The sequence below is a fragment of the Physeter macrocephalus genome, chromosome 18 (assembly GCF_002837175.3).
Source record: "Physeter macrocephalus isolate SW-GA chromosome 18, ASM283717v5, whole genome shotgun sequence".
In the NCBI taxonomy this organism is placed as follows: domain Eukaryota; kingdom Metazoa; phylum Chordata; class Mammalia; order Artiodactyla; family Physeteridae; genus Physeter; species Physeter macrocephalus.
In genome coordinates this window covers 56,445,082-56,469,850 of record NC_041231.1, presented here as the reverse complement: position 1 = coordinate 56,469,850, position 24,769 = coordinate 56,445,082, and the positions used below count along the sequence as shown (strand labels likewise).

The 24,769-nt window shown below is 45.1% G+C and overlaps 1 protein-coding gene across 2 annotated transcripts in view; it reads right to left on the bottom strand.

Annotated features, from left to right (window-relative positions):
• Window positions 1–24,769, bottom strand: part of OSBPL10 (oxysterol binding protein like 10) — a 439,127-nt gene that overhangs the window by 402,562 nt on the left and 11,796 nt on the right. Inside the window, exon 2 of one of the 2 annotated variants that reach the window (XM_028478813.2) lies at window positions 19,619–19,691. The exons of the other annotated variant lie outside the window; for it this stretch is intronic. The gene's annotated coding sequence lies outside the window, so the exon portion shown is untranslated. The remainder of the gene's footprint in view (window positions 1–19,618; window positions 19,692–24,769) is intronic. 2 annotated transcript variants of the gene reach the window in all.

Sequence of the window (24,769 nt, the reverse complement as noted above, 5' to 3'; positions counted from 1 at the left end):
GCTATCTTCACAGATTTAACAAGCAAAAAATAAAAGGCAAATTCATAGAGACAGAAAATAGAACAGAGGTTAAAATTCTACATTATAATGTTTACTATCTTAAGCATTTCTAAGTGTGCAGTCCGGTGGCATTAAGTACATTCACATTGCTGTGCAACCATCACCTCCATCCATCTCCGGAACTCTTCATCTTGTAAAACTGAAACTCTGTGCCCATTAAACACTAACTCCCTGTCCTCCTCGCCTCCACCTCTGATAATTAACCACCATTCTACTTTCTGTCTCTATGAATTTGACTACTCCAGGTACGGCATTATGGGGTTTTTTTTTAAGCTTTTTTTTTTTTTAATTGAATTTGTTTTGCATATCCGTTATTTTATTTATGCATTTAATTTTTTTGGCTGCTCCATGAGGCATGTGGGATCTTAGTTCCCCAACCAGGGATTCAACCTGTGTCCCCTACAGTGGAAGCGCAGAGCCTTAACCACTGGAGCGCCAGGGAAGTCCCTCATTATGTTACATATATTTTACCACCAAAAAAATTTTTTTAAGGAAAAAATGAGAAACTTTTCCCTCCTTTCCATCCCAATTGCCCCACCCTGGCCAGACCACCATTTTTGCCTTATGCATTATAGATGGTGGTAGTAGCCCCATAACTAGTCTCCATTCCAGAGTCACAACTCTGAGCCGGGATCCACTCACCTCTCCATTTCCACTCTGAAACTGTCAAGAGTTTGCTAATTCCTACACAATCAAATACAAAATCCTTAGATTGCCTCAAGGCTAACAGGGGGTAAACCCCCAGCACCTCCCAACTTGCTAAGTTGCTGCTCCTGAATGACACAGGAAGACAAGTGAAAGATGGAGGTCACATGGCAGTCTGAAAGAAAAAAAAAAAAAAAAGACCTTCCCACTAAACGCTGTGTTTGAACAGACACTGATTGTAAAACACACTCGTGATGGTACCCACTCAGCTCTCTGCACCATGGACAGCCACAAAGTAGACGACTTATCCCCTCATTCTGACCAAACACCTAGGCAGAAGTCCTGCTAGTTTAGGCAAGCTAGCTTGACCTAAAGTGGTATGAACCACCTACTGTATAGGACAAAGAACTCTACCCAGTACTCTGTAATGACCCGTATGGGGAAAGAATCTAAAAAAGAGTGGATATATGTATATGCATAACTGATTCACTTTGCTGTACACCTGAAACTAACAGAACATTGTAAATCAACAATACTCCAATAAAAATCTTTTAAAATAAAAATTTAAAAAAAAATAAACTGGTCTAAACCAAAGTTGGGCCTCACTGTCTGGCATCCTCCCTATTCAATTACAACAACTACCGTTACTGATGCGCCCGCTGCATCTTGGGAGGTGAGCATCCTCTCAGGCAGCAACCCCAGAACAATAAGTGCTGGAAGAAAGGGCCCCCCATGCACCCCATCTGACAGAGAATGTGCCTCTGGGCTCACTAGGAGGGCTGGGCAGCAAGCAGGAGGCAGATGGCCCTCTCACTCCACTGGGCAGCTTCCTGGACTAGTTCTGCAGTCGGAGAATCTTAGAATGTGAGCAGAAAAAGGTTTTGCTTCTGTCAGAAGAAAGCCTCACAGGGACTTCCCTGGTGGTGCAGTGGTTAAGAATCCGCCTGCCGACGCAGGGGACACGGGTTCTATCCCTGGTCCGGGAAGATCCCACATGCTACAGAGCAACTAAGCCCATGCGCCACAACAACTAAGCCTGCGCTCTAGAGCCCAGGAGCCAGAACTACTGAGCCTGCGTGCCTAGAGCCCATGCTCGGCAACAAGAGAAGCCACCTCAACGAGAAGCTTGTGCACCACTAGGAAGCGTAGCCCCCGCTCTTAGAGAGAAAAGCCCGTGCGCAGCAATGAAGACCCAATGCAGCCAAGAAAAAAGAAGAAAGCCTCACGGTCACCAGAAATTGTTTTGGAAAACAGTGCAGTCCAGTTCTCCATCAGCCTGAAGGGAGAAATCTGATACCTCCCTCAATGAAGGGGGTAAGAACAGTCCAGTCACCTGACCGGTGACCATCTCCTCATTCACAGAGGAGAGAATCTATACATCCTAGAAGAGATTCTGCAGCTTTCAAGGGAAAGGGAGCATCATTCTGAGGACTTCGGGGGGGAAAAAAAAAAGTGTTTTTAAATAAGAGCAAAAACGTTGTTTATAAAATATCTAAAAGATCTGGAGAAACGTAGCAGAGATAAGGGAGTTGCACTGAGAGCTCCGGAGATTTGCAAAAGGATCCTCTTGAGACTTCGGCAAAGTGCTGATTTCTGCCTGAATCTAGGGGGAAAACCACCAGAAAGGAGTAGGTGGACATACCTAAAAAAATCAGAAGTACTGATACATGGGTGGGCCTCAAAAACATTATCGTCAGTGAAAGAAGCCAGACACAAAGGACTGGATACTATATGATTCCATTACATGAAAGGTCCAGAAAGAACAAATCTACAGATAAAGAAAGCAGACCAGTGGTTGCCTGGGGCTGGAGGTGGGAATGAGGGCTGACTGCAAACAGGCATGAGTTATAAAATGGCATGATGGAAATGGGCTAAAGTGGATTGTGGTGATGTGTGCACAACTCAGTGCATTTACTAAAAATCACTGAATTGTACATTTCACCATGGATGAATTTCACAGTAGCTAAATTATAACTCAATAAAGCTGTTCCAAAAAAAAAACAAAAACCATATCCTAGACAAGAAGAATAAAATAAGTGGACAAAAAGCCTTATCTAGAAGTTAAGATGGACTAAAAGACTACTCCAAGTAAACTACAAAGACAAAATAAAAAATTAGTAACAATCTAGAAAACAGTAAGATTAATATAAAAATTTTAGGAGCTATTAAAGAATTAATAAAGAGCTAAACTTCAGAAAAAATGTATTTTAAAAAAAGAAGAAAAGAACATAGAAATTCTAAAGGAGACGTGAAAAGACAAACTGAAGCTTATTGAAATTTTTGAGTTTGAGCAAAAATTGGTTCAAACCAGGCAGCATCCATCTAGCAGAGAGAAAGGAGCTCTGAGAAGCTACACAGGATAAAAGACTTTTTTTTAAAATTGAAGTACAATTGACTTACAATATTATATTAGTTTCAGATGTACAACATAGTGAGTCGATATTTTTATACCTTACAAAATGATCACCAAGATAAGTCCCAGTAACCATCTGTCATCATACAAAGTTATTATAATATTAATGATGATATTCCCAATTCTACACATTATATTCCTGTGACTTATTTATTTTACAACTGGAAGCTTGTACCTCAATCTCCCTCACCTACTTCATTCATCTCCTACCCCTTCCCTTGTCAATCACCAGTTTGTTCTCTGTATCTATGAGTCAGTCTTTCTGTTTTGTTATATTTGTTCATTTGCTTTGTTTTTAGATTCCACATATAAGTGAAATCTTACAGTATTTGTCTTTCTCTGTCTGACTTACTTCACTGTGCATAATACCCCCTAGGTCCATCCATGTTGTTGCAAATGGCAAGATTTCATTCTTTTTTACAACTGAGTAATGAAATGAAAGGCTTTTGTAGCCAGAAGGGAGCAGGAATAAGGAAGCTATACTAGGCAAAAAAGTGGGTTGGTAATCGCAGTCACTTTCCTTTAGGGCACTGGCAGGGTCTATCAAGCAGATGACCTAATGGTGTTGATCAGGTGATTCCAGACTGACTAGTTTAAGATTCCTGGAATTCCCTGGTGGTCCAGTAGTTAGGACTCTGAGCTCTCACTGCCAGGGCCTGGGTTCAATCCCTGATTGGGAACTAAGACCACACAAGCCACACAGTCCAGCCAAAAAAGTAAAAAAAAAAAAAAAAAAAAGAGAGAGAGATTCCATTTCTGGGAGAGGCTGAAACCGTAATTAAGTTAAGACTCTTTGGTATCATTGGGTGTAGCGTAAGCAACTCCATTTTGGGCCTGTTGTGTTGTTTTTAACATAGGTATAAAAACAAAGATGTAGGATTTTTTTTTAAACTTAAAACAGAAGAAATACCCCTTAATGTTAAGAGTGATTCTCTCTCTTTAAGTTGATTATAAGCAGTATTTATTTTCTCCTTACTTTTCCAAATTTCCTGTAATAACACAATTTTGATTATAAATACTATTATACATGTGCATGTTTATAAGTAATGATTTTGAAATTTTAAGTGAATGGATGAGCTTCTAGAAAATACAAAATACTCAGATTGCTTTAAGAAGAAACAATAACCAACAAGGACCTAGTGTATAGCACAGGGAACTATACTCAATATTTTGTAATAATCTATAAGGGAAAAGAATCTGAAAAAGAAAAGATATATATATATATACATATATGTATAACTGAATCACTTTGCTGTACACCTGAAACTAACACAACATTGTAAACCAACTATACTTCAATTTAATAGAAAATAAACAGGCACTCCCTGGCGGTCCAGTGGTTAGAACTTGATGCTTTCACTGCGAGGGCCTGGGTTCGATCCCTGGTTGGGGAACTAAGATCCCAGAAGCCATGCAGTGGTGCAGCCAAAAAAAAAATAATAATAATAATAAGTAAATAAAATACAGAAATAACAAAAAAGTATATTTGAAAATATTTAAAGTTTACAATTCAAAATGTTCTTATATTAGTATTACGTATTTTTTCTCTTGTGTGTGTGTGTTGTGTGCATGTGTTTGGACAACACTATAGGCCCCAAATTAAAACAGTCGAGTGGACGGAACACACCCTCCCCCACCCCCACCCCATCTTGATGTGGTCACCTGGCTGTGACTACGTTCAGTCAAACAAGAAGAATGGATAAACCCGCTGTCATCTGGTTGTTGCAGGTTTCGTACTTGGGGAAGCAGTTGCTAGGATGGAGCAGGGCATGCACGAGATTTACTGGGAGTGACACTGGCAAGAGAAAAAAGGGGAGGAAGCAGGACTGGGCAGGGTGAGATCTCAGACTGACTGTGAGGCAGACCTGGCAACATTTCTCCCTGTAGAGACATCCTCTGTAGGATGGAATTGGCCAAGACCTCCTACCGCTGTCTTACCTGGTCATTGGCCAGGGGATGCCACAGGAGAGAGAATCGCAACTTAAAAGCTGATGCAGGTATCCAGAATATATAAAGAACCCTTCCAATTCAACAAGAAAAAGACAACACAATTTAAAAATGGGCAAAGAGGGGAATTCCCTGGCGGTTCCGTGGTTAGGACTCAGCCCTTTCATTGCCGTGGCCCCGATTCAAATCCTGGTCAGGGAACTAAGATCCCATAAGCTTCAAGGCCCCCCCGGGGTGGGGGGAGTGCTACCCACCCCCGGCCGAAAAAAAACTAAAAAAGAAAAATGGGCAAAGAATTTGAAAAGACATTTTTCCAAAGATATACGAATGGCTAAGGAACAAATGAAAAGGTGTTCAACATCATTGATAAATGGAATATTTATACATGGAATATTTCCTGCCATATCAATAAACAAAGGATGTCACGGTCATCAACGTTTGCAGCCCTCCAATGTGAGCTGGTGAGCTGAGAGGAAACTCGGGTCTGTAAAGAATACCTGCCATCTAGCGGCCATCAGACTGCAGCCACTCCCTGCGGTGAGCCCTGAGGAAACTCAGGAGGTGAAAATTACAGGATGCGAGAAAATACCGGATGCTGTCCCCAGATAGCTGTGGTGCATAACAGAGGAATGATTTCAGTAAGCCCAGACTCTTGCATCTTTCCATACATAGAAAAGCCCTAAATTCTTTAACTTGAGATATCTGGTTTTCTTTAATTAACAATCTTTTGAGGTTCCTGACTACCCTTTGTTGCAAAACTCCTCTATATCCTGGACCCTCCCCTCACCTCCTCGGAGCATTTTCTCGAGTTATCCGAAACGCTGTCTCCTGGGCTGCAGTCCTCATTTTGTCCCAAATAAAACTTAACTCACAACTTCCACGTTGTGCATTTTTTTAGGTCAACATCATTAACCATTAGGGAAATGCAAATCAAAACCACAATGAGATACCACTGTCCACCCTCTAGGATGGCTATGATCAAAATGACAGATAATAAGTGCTGGTGAGGTGCAGAAAAAGTTATTTCTGGTGGAAATGTGAAAGGGTGTAGCCACTGTGGAAGACAGTTTGGTGGTTCCTCAGTAAGTTAAACAAAATTACCATATGACCCCGAAATTCCACTCCTAAGTTAATATACCCAAAAGAATTGAAAACAGGTGTTCAAACAAAAACTTCCACACAAATGTTCACAGCAGCACTAATCACAATGGCCAATAGAGGAACCTTGTATATATGCCAAGCGAAAGAAACCAGATACAAAAGGCCATATCTTCCATGTATTTGAAATATCCAGAGTAGGCAAATCCAGGGAGACGGAAAGTTGCCAGGAGCTGGGGGGAGGGAGCAAAAGGGAACTGACTGCCGGATGCATTTGGGGTTTCCTTTTGGGGCGATGAAATGTTCTGGACCTAGATAGAGGTGATGGCTGCACAATATTGTGAATGTACTAAATACTACTGATGGTAAACTTTACATTATGTTTATTTTACCACAATTGGCGGGGGGCGGGAAAAGGCTGAGGCAGATTCTGAAGAAGCTAGAAGCTGGAAGCTGCCAGACAAGCACACGTCTCAGAGCCGGGCAACCAGGCCTTCCTTGAAAGGGGATGTGAGCGGTGCACCTCCGTGCCTGCCTCACCAGGCTTGTAATGGGAATGTTTTCAGTATATGAGGTGATCACTGCTCTCCCTCTTCACTCTTACCCCTTGGACCTTCTCCACACTGAGGAGCTGTCTTTTCCTCTGCACTGCCTCAGGGAAGGGATGACTCAGGACCTGAGTCCAATCTTTACCTTTGAGTTTGGAAAAGAGGGGTCCTCTGGGCATAAATACAAAAGGTTTTGGAAGAATGTGGTCAAATTCACATTCTGAGTCCCAGGGGTTTACTGTTGGGTTAGATCTTAGGGAATCCTTGCTTGGAGTGGAAAAAAGGTAAGGGAGAGTGGTTAAAATTATTCGCTGAAAGAATGGTATCTCTCAACTTTATTTGAAATAGCAATTCAATGCAGCCTCTACTTGAAACTTGCAGGGGAGGGAACCTGGTTTTTGAGGGCAAAAGGGAGTGAGGGAGAGCTGCCAGATAGATTTGGAGGTTCTAGAGGGGAAGGAGCCTGATTGTTACCTCTGAGGTCTTGAGCAGTCTCTGTGCAGCTGGCCTGGCACAGGAGTGAAACGCAGTAGGTAGACAGAGAAGATCCCAAAGCACCTCCCAGAACTCCCTGGGAGGTGCAGGAGAGGAGCCAAAATCCACACACACACCCCACACGCCCTGTGAAGGGGTCAGTTTTAGGTGAACTAGAGCCAAGCTCAAGAAGCCCAGGAGTAAGGGACAACATGGCACACCCTGCTGGAATCACATCCCAGGACAAATCAGGTACAGGCACATCTGGGCCGATGCCAGCTGGGATGGAAGTTAGCCCTGACCTCGCTCCCTCCCACTGCATATGCCCCGCCCCGGAGAAGGGAGGAGGGGGCACTGACCTCGCTCTCGGTGAGTGACCCAGAGTGGCAGAGAACTGCCAGAATTGAGATTAAGTCTCCACGCCCTGATGGAATTTCTCAAAAGAAAAAGCAGATTGACTCACAGAAAAACAAAGTTCTATTTCTTCTGTGATGTGTGGCTTCAGATATGGCGCCTGCCACAAAGGCAGTAAAGATTTTTCAAACCGGGGCTCTGGTCCTCATACATAGCCCTATTTTCTACTCTGCACGGGAAATTCCAGCAGCACAGACCACCCGGCAGCTGGAAGCACACCGCAGCTGGAAGCACACCACATGCTCTTGTGGTTTCTCAGCACACCTGTGACAAGTGTTTAAATGGCCATATGCCTTCCATTAAGAGGTGAAGGTCTCTGTCCTTTCCTATTGAAACTGAGCTAGCTCACCTTGGTGCCTCTTTTGTAACCCATAGGATGTGGTGGAAGTGACACGCTGTGACTTCCAAAGCTAGGTCAGAAAACTCCATGCAGCTTCTGCCTGGTTCTCTGGAAACACTCGTTTTTGGAGCCCCGGGCCACCAAGTTGGAAACCTGACCATCCTGAGGCCGGCCACCATGTCGTGAGGAAGACCCTGCCATACAGAGAAGCCACCGTCAGGTATCCTGCTGACAACCCCAACTAAGGTCACATCCAGTAGGCAGTATCAACTGCCACCCATGTGAGTGAAGATGCTTCCAGATAATTCCAGCCCCCAGCTGTGGGGTCACCTGCAGCCTTGAAGTCTTTCTAGTTGGGGAACCTGGATACCGTTGTCTCCATTGTACTCTTGTTGAATTGCTGACGCAGAGGGTCTGTGAGCATAATAAAATGATTCTTTTTGGCTACTAAGTTTTAGGGCGGCTTATTATGCAGTAGTGGGAACTAGAACATACCATTTTTCTCCATTTTGAGGGGTCAAAGTCCTAATCTTCCTTAAAAAGGCAACAAAAGCCACCCCACCCCACCCCCACCCACCCTGTGCGCCACCAGTTCCAGGGTCAGAATTGATCCTGTGGTTAGCCTGCCGGGATGCTTAGTGGCACACGGCTGCCCCTCCCTTCCCTGAGCTGCCGCACTTAGTGGAGAGCCCTGCACGTTGTAGGATCTCACAGATCATTTGTTGAAAGAATCTTATAGGGAATTTCCTGGCGGTCCAGTAGTTAGGATTCGGCGCTTTCACTGCTGGGGCCCGGGTTTAATCCCTCTGGCTGGGGAACTAAGATCCCACAAACGGCGCAGCGTGGTTAAAAAAAAAAAAAAAAAAAGAATCTTACTCGAAATAACAATTCAATGCAGCCTCTCCTGGAAATTTGCAGGAACGGGAACCTGATTTTGGGGGGCAAACTAGGCTTACCTCTGAATGAACAGCCTGCTTTGAAAGGCTCCAGAGTAACCTAATTGTGTCTTCCCTATAAAATTAATTTATAGTGTGAGATAAATTACAGTATTTAATTTCCCTTAACCTGCATTTTTCGTTGTTGTTGCATGCCTTGCCTTTTGAGATGACACAGGGCTGGTGCCAGGAGCTCGGGTGAGTGAGAAAGTCCGGGTGGAGCCCTGAGCGGTTTCCTAAAGGCACTTAGGGGTGTGGTTCCTGCCAGAGAACGTACCCACTCCCGCTGCATGAAGGCTCGGTTGGGCTTCTCCCAGAGGCAGGAAAACTCTTGAGAGTCACTTAGGAGCCAGATTCCATTAATGACTATCGTAAAAGTAAATTTTAGTAGGAGCTGTTATGGTGACTATGATAAGGGTAAACTGATAATTGCGTTAATGCTAACAGATCAATCTGCAAACAGCCGGCAGAGAGGGTTGTGAAAGAGCCATAGCGAGGGCGCAGAAGGTGAACCTCTGTGTACACAGCAGAGTCATTGGGATATGGAGACAAGGTCAACAAGGGAATGGCTGCAAGCTTGGCTTTCTATCTGGTGGGGGGAGGAGGGGCAGTGATGTTCCCAACTGACAGCGTTCAGCCTGCAGCCAGAGTTGACAAGCACTTTTAGAGGCGGTACTGGCCCTGCAGCTTGAAAATTTTGTCAGCCTCTCAGATTTCCCGCGCGATCTTCATCGAAGGGGAACTTGGGGAAAGCTGGGTTGGCTCCGCAGCGTTCTCCTCTCTCCCTCCCCCCACAGGGCTGACTCAGCAGCACGAAACAAAATCGCAGAAATCATAAATGTGATTGGGACTTCCCTGGTGGCACAGTGGTTAGGAATCCGCCTGCCAATGCAGGGGAAACGGGTTAGAGCCCTGGTCCAGGAAGACCCCACATGCCGCGGAGCAACTAAGCTCCTGTGCCACAACTGCTGAGCCCGCGCTCTAGAGCCCACGAGCCACAACTACTGAGCCCACGTGCCACAACTGCTCAGGCTCGCATGCCTAGAGCCTGTGCCCCACAACAAGAGAAGCCACCGCAATGAGAAGCTTGCACACCGCAACGAAGAGTAGCCCCCGCTCGCCGCAACTGGGGAAAGCCCACGCGCAGCAACGAGGACCCAACGCAGCCGTAAATAAATAAATAAATAAATAAATAAAATTATTTTTTAAAAAAATAAATATGATTATTCAAGGTTTAAAAATAAAAAATCTGGAATCTTAGCTCTACTGTTTGTCCTGAACCCACTTTCCTGTAGCTTCTTATTTCTTGGTTACAGTATGGACAATTTTTGCATTGCAAAAATGGGGTCCTCCATATATGAAAACACTGCTTGCTTTAAATATCCATCGACAGATGAATGGATAAAGAAGATGTGGTACATATATAAAATGGAATATTACTCGGCCATAAAAAGAAATGAAATTGGGTCATTTGTAGAGATGTGGATGGACCTAGATAGAGTCTGTTGTACACAGTGAAGTCAGAAAGAGAAAAATAAATATCGTATATTAATGCATATATGTAGAATCTAGAAAAATGGTACAGATGAACATATTTGCAGGGCAGGAATGGAAATGCAGATGTAGAGATGTGTGTACACAGAGGGGGAAGGGGAGGGTGGGATGAATTGGGAGATTAGGATTGACATAAATACACTACCATGTGTAAAATAGATAGCTAGTGGGAACCTGCTATGTAGCACAGGGAGCTCAGCTCGGTGCTCTGTGATGACCTAGATGGATGGAATGGGGGGGTGGGAGGGAGGTCCAAGAGGGAGGGGATATAGGTATACATATAGCTGATTCACTTCACTATACTGCAGAAACTAACACAACATTGTAAAGCAATTATACTCCAATTAAAAAATAATAATAACTGACACTCCACAGAATCAGTTTGGATGTACCCATGTCTCCCCTTTGCTTATCCCACACTCCTGGTGGCTTTTGTTCTTCCATCTTCTTTAGACTCCTAGTTCTCTCTACCTTTCCCTATCAAAAAAAAAAAAAAAGATCAGAGATCTTCACATTAAATGAAACACACTTAATATAGTAACTCTTCTGGGCATCTGCAACTAAGACTTTCTGCAAAATGAGTAGCTCTGTTTCCTGTGAAATTAATGCTGCTTCCACGGCAGGCAGACGGCAGAGTGATGATGATGCGGGAATGAGGAAGAGAGGCAGGAGGCCTTCCGTGTTCTAAACTGTAAATGTCTAAGACTGGCCCCAAAGCTAAACCAGACAACCACTGCTCCAACCTGTTCAGCCAACATTTGTTCCTCACCAACCAGGAAACAGCGTATTCACTCTCGTCTACATGATTTCATGTGCGCCTGACAAGAATCGAATGATGGGTACTCTTATTATCCCCATTTTGCAGATGTGGAAATTGAGAGTTGTGGAACAGAGAGAGTTCAGTGAAAACCAATGTACAGCTCATAAATGGAGGCACAGGGGCATGAACGTAGGCAGTCTGACCCCACACCTGCTCCTCTGACCACTGCGCTGGGCAACATCTATTAGATTTTCCTTTCCTTTTCCTTCTCCCCAATCCTGATAGTTATCCCCCTCCCATCTCTCCACTCCCAACATCCAAGGTGTCAAAGATCCAGAACCCATTCTCACACCTACCTTCTCTCCTGGGTCTTTCCTCCATGCCCCAACCCCACATCACACTGCCAACTGATCCAGCCATTGCCCCGGGATTGGTAATATCTGCTCCATACTGTCTACCACCTGTTGGCCCCCATGGGGGTGAAAGGGAAACGTGGAGCCTCAGGTCGGGGCACCAGCCCAGGAGAGGACCAGCTGAGAAACACATACTTAGCTCTGGAGCCTGAGGAAAGTAACTGATGCAAAGAAACCAGTCTGAGGTGAGAATGACCTTGATCTTTTATTGCATGGACTTGTGTGGGTATGGTGATAGGAATCATTTAAAGGATTAATAATTCATGGCGTTATCAGGAAACCATTGACATTCAAAAATTATCTAATAGCATTCTCAAGATCTGTGCAATTCACTGCATATAAATTTTACCTCAAAAAAAAATCTGTAACCAAACCTTGAACTCTAATTAATGATATGCATGGGATTGTCCCAATGTCTGCAACATTGAAATGCATTAAAAATCAGGTGTGTGTGGGGGGGACTTCCCTGGTGGCACAGTGGTTAAGAATCTGCCTGTCAATGCAGGGGACACGGGTTCGAGCCCTGGTCCAGGAAGATCCCACATGCCATGAAGCAGCTAGCCCGTGTGCCACAACTACTGAGCCTGTGCTCTAGAGCCCACAAGCCACAACCACTGAGCCCGTGTGCCACAACTACTGAAGCCTGCATGCCTAGAGCCCGTGCTCTGCAACAAAAGAAGCCACCGCAATAAGAAGCCCACGCACCGCAACGAAGAGTACCCCCGCTCATCGCAATTAGAGGAAGCACACACGCAGCAAAAAAGACCCAACGCAGACATAAATAAATAAATTAATTTAAAATTTAAATTTAAATTAATTTTTAAAAATCAGATAGGGAGGGCTTCCCTGGTGGCACAGTGGTTGAGAGTCCGCCTGCCGATGCAGGGGACACGGGTTTGTGCCCCGGTCCGGGAAGATCCCACATGCCGCGGAGCGGCTGGGCCCGTGAGCCATGGCCGCTGGGCCTGCGCGTCCGGAGCCTGTGCTCCGCAAAGGGAGAGGCCACAACAGTGAGAGGCCCGTGTACCGCAAAAAAAAAAAAAAAAAAATCAGATAGGGAATTCCCTGGCGGTCCAGTGGTTAGGACTCTGAGCTTCCATTGCCGTGGGCCTGGGTTCAATCCCTGGTCAGAGAACTAAGAGCCCACAAGCCGTGTGGTGCAGCCAAAAACACACAAAACAAAACAAAACAAATCAGATAAATTGATGATGGCTAACTGGATATGTATGTGCTAAAGCAGCTTTAACAAAATGTTGTAAGTTATAGAATCTAATCTGTGGGTATATGGGTGTTCTCTGTAAAACTCTTTCAACTTTTCTGTATGTTTGAAAATTTTCATGATGAGATATCCAGACAAAAACATTGACATAAATATGATTATAGATAACTAACAAATTGAGAAGAAAAAGAACACGAAAAATGTGTTTTAACTATAGAAAAGTATGGCCTTTTTTGAGTCCTGACTACTTCTGTATGTTTTAACTGGTTCTGAATCAGTAAGCATACATCAAACAAACTTGCTGGACTATTTGATTATAATATGATACTCTTGGCTTCAGGTAGCATGATACCTTTTCAGGCAGATAGTCTGATTGTCACCTTTAAATAATGTATCAGGACAGGACTTTCTTGGTGATCCAATGGTTAGGACTTGAGCTTCCACTGCAGGGGGCCCGGGTTCAACCCTTGGTCAGGGAACTAAGATCCCACAAGCCGAGTGGCGTGGCAAAAAAAAAAAAAAAAAATGTATCAGGACAGCTCAGAGACATTAAAGGAAGACAGGAAAGAAAGGCATTCCTGAGGGACTTCCCTGGTGGTCCAGTTGGTAAGACTCCACACTCCCAATGCAGGAGGCCTGGGTTCAATCCCTGGTCAGGGAACTAGATCCCACATGCTACAGCTAAAAGATCCCGCATGCCACAATGGAGATCCCGCATGCCACAATGGAGATCCCGCATGCCGCAACTAAGACTCGGCACGGCCAAAACAAATAAAATAAAAAACAAACAAACAAACAAGAAGTGCTATAAAAAATAAATAAATAAATAAAAATTAACTAACTAACTAATGTAAATCAGTGCAGCCACGGTGGAAAATAGTTTGGAGTTTCCTTTAAAACCTAAAAATAGAACTACCATATGATCCAGCAATTCCATTCCTGGGTATATATCTGAAGAAAATGAAAATGCTAATTTGGAAAGACACATGCACCCCAATGTTCATAGTGGCATTATTTACAATAGCCAAGATATGAAAGCAACCTGAGTGTGTGTGTGCTTGTGTGTGTGTGTGTGTGTGTGTGTGTGTGTGTGTATGTATACATGCACAATAGAATATTACTCAGCCTTAAAAATGAATGAAATTTTGCCATTTGCAACAACACAGATGGACCTGGAGGGCATTCTGTTTAGTGAAATAAGTCAGAGAAAGACAAATAGTGTATGTTATCACTTATCACTTACCTAAAAAATACAACAAACTAGTGAATATAACAAAACAGAAGCAGACTCACAGATACAGAGAACAAACCAGTAGTTATCAGTGAGGAGAGGGAAGGGGGGGAGGGACAAAATAGAGGTAGGGGATTAGGATGGATTAGGAGGTACAAACTACTACGTATACAATAAATAAGCTACAAGTTTGTATTGTACAGCACGGGGAATAGAGCCAATATTTTATAATAACTTTAAATGGAGTATAATCTATAAAAATTGTGAATCACTATATTGTACACCTGAAACTAATATATTATAAATCAATTACTATACCTCGATTAAAAAAAATCAAAAAAATAAAATAATTAACTAACTAAATAGCGGCTGGCTATATTCTCCTACAGGCGAGGTCTGGACTCCTCCGCATTAGTTTGCACTTCAATCCTCCCACCTCCCACATGTATGGAGGTTAATTCAATGTGCTTCCAACAAGCTCATCATCTTTCTCTCTCCCTATCCATCAGATACCCAGGCTGAACAACATCACTCTCAATTCCTCCCTCCTTCTTATCCTGCACAGACACTCAGCTACCAAAAATAATACTGGTTTTACCATTTATCTTTATCCTAAATCTACCCCGTGTTTCCCACTTCTGCCCTCGCCAAGGGCACGATTCCCCCAGAGTAATGGTAGCCCCACTCTGTCTCCAATCGTTCTCTTCAGTTGCAGCCAGAATTAATGTTCACGAAGGCAAATTTGACCATGTCTCTCTCCAGCTTAAAGAACACTTCTGTGGTTTCCCCTGCCCTGGCGACAAAGCCCAGACTCTTTGGCATGGAGTACACGGCCCTCCTTGATCTGACCCTGCTGCCTCTTCCCTCTCCTCGGAACCTTCTCCAGCTCCCTCTCTGTCCATCAGACACACAGACCCTTCTTGGTTCCTCACAAGAGCCTCACTCAGGCTGTCCCCCAGGCCCCGCACATCACTCTTCTCCCCTCTGCATCTCACCTTCCCTGTGCATCCTTCGGGCACCTCCTCCAGAGCCCGCTGTGGAGGCCAACGCTGAGAAGGTCCTCCGGCTCTGTCCCCGAGAACCCCAGATGCCCTGTCTGAACAGTCACCACATCTGATTGTATTTGTTTTTTGGTTTTGTCTTGTTTTGTTTTGTTTTTTGGCCGTGACACGCGGCTGCTGGGATCTTAGTTCCCCGATCAGGGATCGAACCTGGGCCCTGGGCAGTGAAAACACGGCGTCTTAACCGCTTGGACCACCAGGGAAGTCCCAAGCATTTGGTTTTTTGTTTTTTCTTAATAAATTTATTTATTTATTATTTATTTATTTTTGGCTGTGTTGGGAAATTGTGAATCACTATATTGTACACCTGAAACTAATATATTATAAATCAATTACTATACCTCGATTAAAAAAAATCAAAAAAATAAAATAATTAACTAACTAAATAGCGGCTGGCTATATTCTCCTACAGGCGAGGTCTGGACTCCTCCGCATTAGTTTGCACTTCAATCCTCCCACCTCCCACATGTATGGAGGTTAATTCAATGTGCTTCCAACAAGCTCATCATCTTTCTCTCTCCCTATCCATCAGATACCCAGGCTGAACAACATCACTCTCAATTCCTCCCTCCTTCTTATCCTGCACAGACACTCAGCTACCAAAAATAATACTGGTTTTACCATTTATCTTTATCCTAAATCTACCCCGTGTTTCCCACTTCTGCCCTCGCCAAGGGCACGATTCCCCCAGAGTAATGGTAGCCCCACTCTGTCTCCAATCGTTCTCTTCAGTTGCAGCCAGAATTAATGTTCACGAAGGCAAATTTGACCATGTCTCTCTCCAGCTTAAAGAACACTTCTGTGGTTTCCCCTGCCCTGGCGACAAAGCCCAGACTCTTTGGCATGGAGTACACGGCCCTCCTTGATCTGACCCTGCTGCCTCTTCCCTCTCCTCGGAACCTTCTCCAGCTCCCTCTCTGTCCATCAGACACACAGACCCTTCTTGGTTCCTCACAAGAGCCTCACTCAGGCTGTCCCCCAGGCCCCGCACATCACTCTTCTCCCCTCTGCATCTCACCTTCCCTGTGCATCCTTCGGGCACCTCCTCCAGAGCCCGCTGTGGAGGCCAACGCTGAGAAGGTCCTCCGGCTCTGTCCCCGAGAACCCCAGATGCCCTGTCTGAACAGTCACCACATCTGATTGTATTTGTTTTTTGGTTTTGTCTTGTTTTGTTTTGTTTTTTGGCCGTGACACGCGGCTGCTGGGATCTTAGTTCCCCGATCAGGGATCGAACCTGGGCCCTGGGCAGTGAAAACACGGCGTCTTAACCGCTTGGACCACCAGGGAAGTCCCAAGCATTTGGTTTTTTGTTTTTTCTTAATAAATTTATTTATTTATTATTTATTTATTTTTGGCTGTGTTGGGTCTTCGCTGCTGCGCACAGGCTTTCTCTAGCTGTGGCGAGCGGGATGTGCTCTTCGTTGCAGTGCGCGGGCTTATTGTGGTGGCTTCTCATTGCGGAGCACAGGCTCTAGGCGCTCAGGCTTTTGTAGCTGCGGCGCACGGGCTCAGTAGTTGTGGCTCACGGGCCCTAGAGCACAGGCTCAGTAGCTGTGGCACATGGGCTTAATTGCTCCGCGGCATGTGGGATCTTCGCCGACCAGGGCTTGAACCCGTGTCCCCTGCATTGGCAGGCGGATTCCCGACCACTGCGCCACCAGGGAAGCCCCCCCAAGTATTTGTTTAATATCTGTTTTCCAGACAAACTGCAGAACTGTGGGTGCAAGGATTGGTGTCTGCCCTTGCACCACTCTATTTTCAGGAGCACAGAGTAGGAGTGTGATAAATATTTATTACATAAATGAGTGATGGGATGAAGAAATGCTTTTTAAATGATCCGTGGTAAAATTAAAGTTACTTATCTATCACTAGCCTAGGTGAAGTCCTTGGGGGGAGGGCGGGGGAACCTGAGATCCTTACAACCTAAAACCCTTTAATGAATGCATTCTCCATTCAATTGTCAAGTTTCGCCTCCAGGCCAACGGAGGGGCAAGTCCTATACAAGCTGCTGGATTTAGCAACCTGGAGAGCAATTTAGCCAATTTAGGGAGAGGGGGATGGTTAGTTTGGGGCAGGAGAATCAACGGTCTGTGTGTGCCCACTATGTGCCAGGCTGGGCGTCGATTTGGAGAACAGAGCTGGGGGAGGAAAAGGGGGCGAGAGCAGGAGTGACCCTGGAGGAAATGTATCATCTAAGGGAAACCAGGGCAGAAATCTGGGGTGCTCCCCACACCCCGAATCAGAAACATGGAGGGAGGCAATGCTGGCCTCAACGGGAGGTGGGATTCTTGACCCAGCCTGACACGAACCTGCTGTGTGGCCTTCGTCAGACCAACTTAATCTCCCTGGGTCTCAGGTTCCCCATTCGCAAACAAAATGAAGGGTTTCATGTAGACAACACTTACTAATAGTTCAGAACTTCTGTTAAATGCTGCTTTTCAGTGACACTTTTCTCAGAAGACAAAAATGAAAGAACTTGGATGAATTTAACCCTTTAATGTTAAGGATCTTGGCTAGGCATGTAACAATGCTCACCATGGCTAAGTACTACTTTCTTACAAGGCTCTGGAACCTAATCTATGTTTTTATCTGGTTCTGATTGTCCTTTAGCATTTCAGTTGTTTTCAATCACAATAGCTGGTGTTTGTATGATATACATTGTCTTTAGGATTTAGAAAGTTCTTTCAGGTTGGGCCAGACAAAAACTCTTGAGTGCAGATATGGAAACTTGCCCCAGGATGCAGAACTGAAAAGGGGAGAGAAAGGCTGGGGTGCGGGGTTCCAGCAGGACCTGCACTTGGTGCTCATGTGGCCATGGCCTGGCGTTACCATCTACTGACGTCTTTTACTTCCAGTTGTGAAGGATGTCACAGCAGTCATCAGCCACTACAGCCACCACCGCCCTCCCACAGTGAGCCCTGAGGGAACTCAGGATGGAGTCAAAGGGCTGCCAGGCCCTCAGCCACTGAAGTCACCCCCGACTGTGCAACCTGATGGGATTCAGGAGGGAGAAAAGCAGGACACTGGTCCTAGATAGTTAAGGTGCATATCAAAGGAATGATTTCAGTGATCTCAGACTCTTGCATCTGCCCATACATAGAAAATGGCTCAATTCATTAACTTGAGATGCCTGGTTTTCTTTAATTAACAGTAATCTTTTGATGTTCTGACTACCTGTTTTTATTTATTTATTTATTTATTTTGGGCTGCGTTGGGTCTTCGTTGCTGTGCGCGGGCTTTCTCTAGTTGCGGCCAGGGGAGGCCACTCTTCACTGCGGTGCGTGGGCTTCTCATTGCGGTGGCTTCTCTCATTGTGGACTATGGGCTCTAGGTGCACAGGCTTCAGTAGTTGTGGCTCGCGAGCCCTAGAGCACAGGCTCAGTAGTTGTGGCGCACGGGCTTAGTTTCTCCACAGCACGTGGGATCTTCCCGGACCAGGGCTCGAACCCGTGTACCCTGTATTGGCATGTGGATTCTTATACACTGTGCCACCAGGGAAGCCCCTATTCCCTAGTCTTGACAAGCACCATAATGACCTTTCAAAAACTGTGCAGTGGGATGTCATAAAACTTGAATTGTAGCCCTGAGTCATATCTAGGTTTTTGTTTGTTTTTGTGGGGTTTTTTTTTGCCATGTCATGCAGCTTGTGGGATCTTAGTTTCCCAACCAGGGATTGAACCCACGCCCTCGGCAATGGAAGCGCGGAATCCTAACCTCTGGACCTCCAGGGAATTCTCCATTTCTAGTTTCAACTCCATTTCTTGGTTGCTGAATCAACTTGGGTATGTTTCAAGGGTACAATAGCAGAGCATTCCATTTCCTCTGGAGGAAGTGAGGAGTGATACTGACCTGAAGTATCTCAGGGGAAGAGGTGGCTGCTGACTATTTTTAGCACCAGAGTGACCAGTTAGTTCCCCATTTAATCCTGCATTGGGCTGGAGGCTGCCAAGGAAGCAAGGGGTTTAGAGCCATGTGAAGACCAGGAAGGCAGCCAAGTAGAAGTCCAGGGTCTCAGCTCTACAGCTCAGGATCTTTGGGCCTTAACATCACAGAGTGACCAGGCCAGGGGTAAACAGACCAACACCAGAGATTAAGGGCAGGGTCGTTAAGAGTCAGATTAACCAGGATTCCTGCAAACTCACCATGTGCAATCAGGAAGACAGGGCAAATCATGTGAGCACTCTGCATCCCTGTCCCCTCCTCCATAAAGGACATTAACACAGTATCCCTTGGGACTGCTTTGAAGATGAGATTCCTAGAGGATAAACCACCTGAGAACAGCAGCTGTGTCTTGGTCACAATTGTGTTTTTGGCACCTGGCACTCTGCTTGACACTATATAGGTGCTCATTGAAAAATTATTGAATGAATAAATAAATGAATGATGAATGTGAAATGCTAAACACAGAGCCTGCCTCATGGTAAATACTACTAGCATTGACTGAATGAATTACATAAAGAGCTTGGGACACGGAACACCACGGAGCTGATTTGTACAAGGGCTCACCTGGGATAAGAAATCTAAATGCAGGTGAAGTGATGGGCAGTTAACGTGTCCTCTTCCCAGTAAAGCAGTCGACCTGGGAAAGCAAGGTGAGTTAAAATGTACAAAAAAGAGCACTCTTCTCTTAGATTCAATTTAAATATGAGAACGCAAACCATCTCCCCCCCCACACACAGGCAGCTTGGGCCCTGAGGACTGAGACCACCTGCCCCCCACACCCTTTAGAGGCTGTGTTGATTTAACTTTAGAATTCCACTGCCCTCTTTAGCATGACTACTGTTCCAGAAGATTATGCGGAGACAAAAGGCTAGATTGTTCAGAACAGGAACTTCCTGAAAGATACATCACCCTTCAGTGGAAACCATCAACAGATACTTTGCATGTTAAGATTCTTTGAATCCCTCAAATTCCTCACCAATCCTGCACAGTTGCCTCCTCATCCAGTCCTGATCAAGGTCACAGACCAAACTCCTTATTCTAATCCCTTCCACCTTGCCTTTCCCTGCCTTTGTGCAGGTAGTGTGTGGCAAGCTATAAACTCAGCTTTGTCTCCTAGTTTGGTCCTGCTGGTGCCATTAGGGGCAGTTACATGGACAAATAGAGTCACAGAATGTAAATAAGAAAAAAGCAGCCGTTAAGGTGTCTGGTCCACCAAGGATGGGCCCGTCTAGCAGGTTCTCTTACAAACAGTCATCGAGGCTCCGCTCTGAGACCCCCGTGCTGAGATCCCCCTTTCTGTGAGGCCCATTCTGTCTCTGTCCAGCTCTCTCCGTGACTCCCAGGAATCACGGTACTGCCTCTGGAAATACACCCAAAGACCAGTTTCTCTTCCAGGAATCAGCTGACAAGGAAACCATCAGCACTGAGTCCTTATCAGCCCTCTCTGAAGGCAGCTGCCCCACAAAGCAGGATCTAAAACATCAGAGGCCTGCTCAGAAATCTCTTATCGCCTCTTTCAAGCTGGCTCAGGAATTCCTACCATTCCCATTTGGGAATAGAGATTCTATATCTTACGAAACCTGAAAAAAGATCATTGTTCTTTCCCCTGTGTTAAGGTCTGGGTACCCCTCTTCAAAGGTAAATGTTTTTTAATTTTTATTTTATTTTATTTTTTGGCCGTGCCGTGCGGTTTGCGGGGATCTTAGTTCCCCGACCAGGGATTGAACCCGAGCCCTCGGCAGTGAAGGTGCAGAGTTCTAACCACTGGACCGTCAAGGAATTCCCAGTAAATTTTTTTTTTGAATGGGGAATACATAAAGCCTGTTCCATCCTTTACAAACTCCTCAACCAAGATGAACCAAGCAGGACTTAAATCCCAGATGGTTTGAACATATTTTATTGCTGTTCTTTAGTTACAGAAGTAATACATATCTATTATAAAACATTAGAAGATATAAATTTTTTAAAGGTTACCTGTTCTTTCCCTCATCTAAATATTACCTCTGATCCTGAATGTTTCTACATGTTTATTGGTCCTTTGTGTTTCTGCTGGTACAAGTTCTCTTTTCATGTCTTGTGCTCAATTTTCTGCTAGGATATTCAGTTTTCTCTCTACTAAGTTATAAGAGCTCTTTTTAAAAAACAAAAAATTATTGATTTATGGCTGTGTTGGGTCTTCCTTTCTGTCCGAGGGCTTTCTCTAGCTGCGGCGAGCAGGGGCCACTCTTCATCGCGGTGCACGGGCCTCTCACTATCGCGGCCTCTCTTGTTGCGGAGCACAGGCTCCAGATGCACAGGCTCAGTAATTGTGGCTCACGGGCCCAGTTGCTCCGCGGCATGTGGGATCTTCCCAGACCAGGACTCGAACTCGTGTCCCCTGAGTTGGCAGGCAGATTCTCAACCACTGCGCCACCAGGGAAGCCCCTATAAGAGCTCTTTTATATTAGGATATTCATCACTGATCTGTTCCATATTTTACACAATTTCCCGAAGTCTAACTGGCAATGGAGGTGAAGGATCTGGACCCTATGGGAATAGAGGAAGGTACAGCTCAGGAATGTCCACAGAGGTGGATCCTGGGGACCATGGGGGAATTAAAACCTGGGGGAAAGTAGGGAGAAAAGACATCAAAAAGGAAAAACTAAGAACAAAGACTCAAGTTAGAGAAGGGCAACAAAAAGAAACCAAAGGGGGGCTTCCCTGGTGGCGCAGTGGTTGGGAATCTGCCTGCTAATGCAGGGGACACGGGTTCGAGCCCTGGTCTGGGAGGATCCCACATGCCGCAGAGCAACTAGGCCCGTGAGCCACGGCTGCTGAGCCTGCGCATCTGGAGCCTGTGCTCCACAGCGGGAGAGGCCGCGACAGTGAGAGGCCGGTGCACCACGATGAAGAGTGGCCCCCGCTCGCCACAACTGCAGAAAGCCCTCACACAGAAACAAAGACCCAACACAGCCTAAATAAATAAATTTATTTTAAAAAAAGAGACCAAAGGCTGTGCAAAACGGTTTCTTTCTTTTTTTATTATTTTTAAAAAATTAATTTTATTTATTTATTTATTGGCTGTGTCGGGTCTCCATTACTGCACGCAGGCCTTCTCTCATTGCAGAGAGCAGGGGCTACTCTTCGTCGTGGTGTACATGCTTCTCTTTGTGGTGGCTTCCTTTGTTGCGGAGCACAGGCTCTAGGTGCACGGGCTTCAGTAATTTTGGCACATGGGCTCAGTAGTTGTGGCGCACGGGCTTAGTTGCTCTGCAGCATGTGGGATCTTCCCGGACCAGGGATAGAACACATGTCCCCCGCACTGACGGGCGGATTCTTAACCACCACGCCACCGCCACCAGGTAAGTCCCAAGATGGTTTCTAAATGGACAGCCTGTCCCAAAGGACTGGGTGGGGTTCCTTTTGATTCAGCTAACTGTGATCAACTTTCCAACATCCTCATTACTGCATGGAGAGGAGCCAAGACCACCAGGAATGGTTGCAGACGTAGGGGAGAGAGACCCTAAGACCCTAGGTAAAGCAGCAAAGTCTATTAAGTTCCTCTTCCAAACAGACACACTTAACACTCTCTATATCCCCCTGACACTGTCAGAGGTGTCCTCCTTTATTTCAGACCCCATAATGCTACCTCGGGAATGTCCCACCTGGAAGGCCTCCAAGCTTCCTGTAAACTCAATCCACACTGTCATGGAACCACTTGGTCCCTGTTTTAAAAAACACAACAACAAGAATGTCTTGTTAAGTTTCAACTATCTTTAGACAATCCTGTCTACTGAATCCTGTCCTGGGCCCCTCCTGGATCTGTTTGAATCTAAGCTTCTCAGAATCACTGATGTGACACTTGGAAGGAAAGTGACTGTTTACAAAGGAGAGTTTACAGTCCTCCTTGTGTACCATGCAGAGACCAGAACTCAGAAGGCTACCTAGTTTTTACTTGCTCCCTTCTTGCTCTGTACCTAGCCCTTACAATTTCTGCTCTTGTAAGCAGATAAGGTCAAGGGTCCCCCGAGAAAGAGAACCAGGCATGTCTTTCTTGACATAAGAGAAGCCATTTTTGGCCTAAGCCATTTTATGATCTAAGCCTGGCCAATGCTTGCCCTTGAATGGGTCTCAGTAGTAATGATCTGAAGGGAACAAAAGGACAAACTATTGTTACCAAGAAAGAAAAGTAACAACAGCAAAGATAATAAACCAGTTGTAAACTCCCAGTTCTGTTTCATGGTAAAGATTAGCGTAAAGCGCTTTCTTGAGCTATTTTACAGAATTTAATCCTACCCTCCTTGGGGGGGCTCGACAACCATATCAACTGGAACCTAAGGGATGATGATGTTGACTTTTCCTGACCACTGTGGCTTCAATCAGCTGAAGCTTGGACTCTGTCGACCTTTGCCCTGATTCTATGCTGACTCCTCACTCAGCTCAAGCCCCTTCATGAGTATGCATCTTCCCTTAGCTTAGAATCTCCCCAATTTTGCAGTTTGGGGAGACACGGCTTTGGGAAAGATCCCCAGTGTTCTCCTTTTTTGCTGCAAGTAGTAAATCCTTCCTTCTCTCGATCTCCGGCTTGGTTGTGTCGTTTGGCTCGACACTCACCAAGAGGCAAACCCAGTTTTTGGGTAACACTCTGAACTCAGACTGAATGGCATAGCTCTCCCTTTCCAGGCAAGCAAATACATTCAGCTTTCTCTTAGACTGGCAGTTAGTGATCTTCCTTTCTTACATTTAACATCCCATAGTTTAGTTAAGTTTAAGTGATTATCTGGTTAACGTAATCAATACCAAGGTATGAATGACAGGTAGGCTTTCATTTTCTCAGGAGTATTGGCATGTCAAAGGTTTTACCAACACATATTGATTTATCAATATATAATTGGTAGACCTGGGTTTATTTTTGGGGGCGGGCAGGAGCGGGGACAAGCAGGAAGGGAAACTCCATATCTGTAAAATGGGCAGAAAGGAGTAGAGTCCCTCCCCCACCCACTCTCCCCCTTTCCCTGCAAAATACAAGTGAATCCCCTGCCTGGCATCGCCACCCCCATCACGGCAGTCCTTATCTGACCATACATTGTAATCACATCTGCTACAAACCAAAGCAGAGATGGGGTTTTTCTCAGTTTTGTCTTACCAGCATTAAACACACACACACACACACACACACACACACACACACACACACACACACTGAGGGAGTCATTATAAATATTTGTTAAATGAACAAACAAACATGCTACAGTATGCATATGTTATGATCCTTGGCTCGCTAAAGTGAATCATTAATATCTTTATATGTGAAAGCGAGTTTGAAGTGTACGTGTGATCTCTCTCCCCCTCAACTTTAAGGATGAGGCATATGCCCTCCACCCTAACAGAAAACTACAGAACTCTCCTCTTGAGAAATTAACCTGCTCTGGAGAAAAGTCATCAGGATAATAACATTTGAGAGTGCCTTACATAAAAGCCCTGCTGCCCCTCTGTTGACAAGCCTGCCCAAGCCACCTAGAGGTGCCTCACGCTTAACTATGAACAGCTCACAACACCAAACGTGTGGAAAAGCCTCTGCCATGACAGATAACAACACCAAACGTGTGGAAAAGCCTCTGCCATGACAGATAACACACACAGGATAATGCAAACACAAAAGAAAACGAAGGGGAAAAAAATCTATACTTAATATGTTCAAGGAAATAAAAAAGAATAATGAGAAAGAACTCTTGG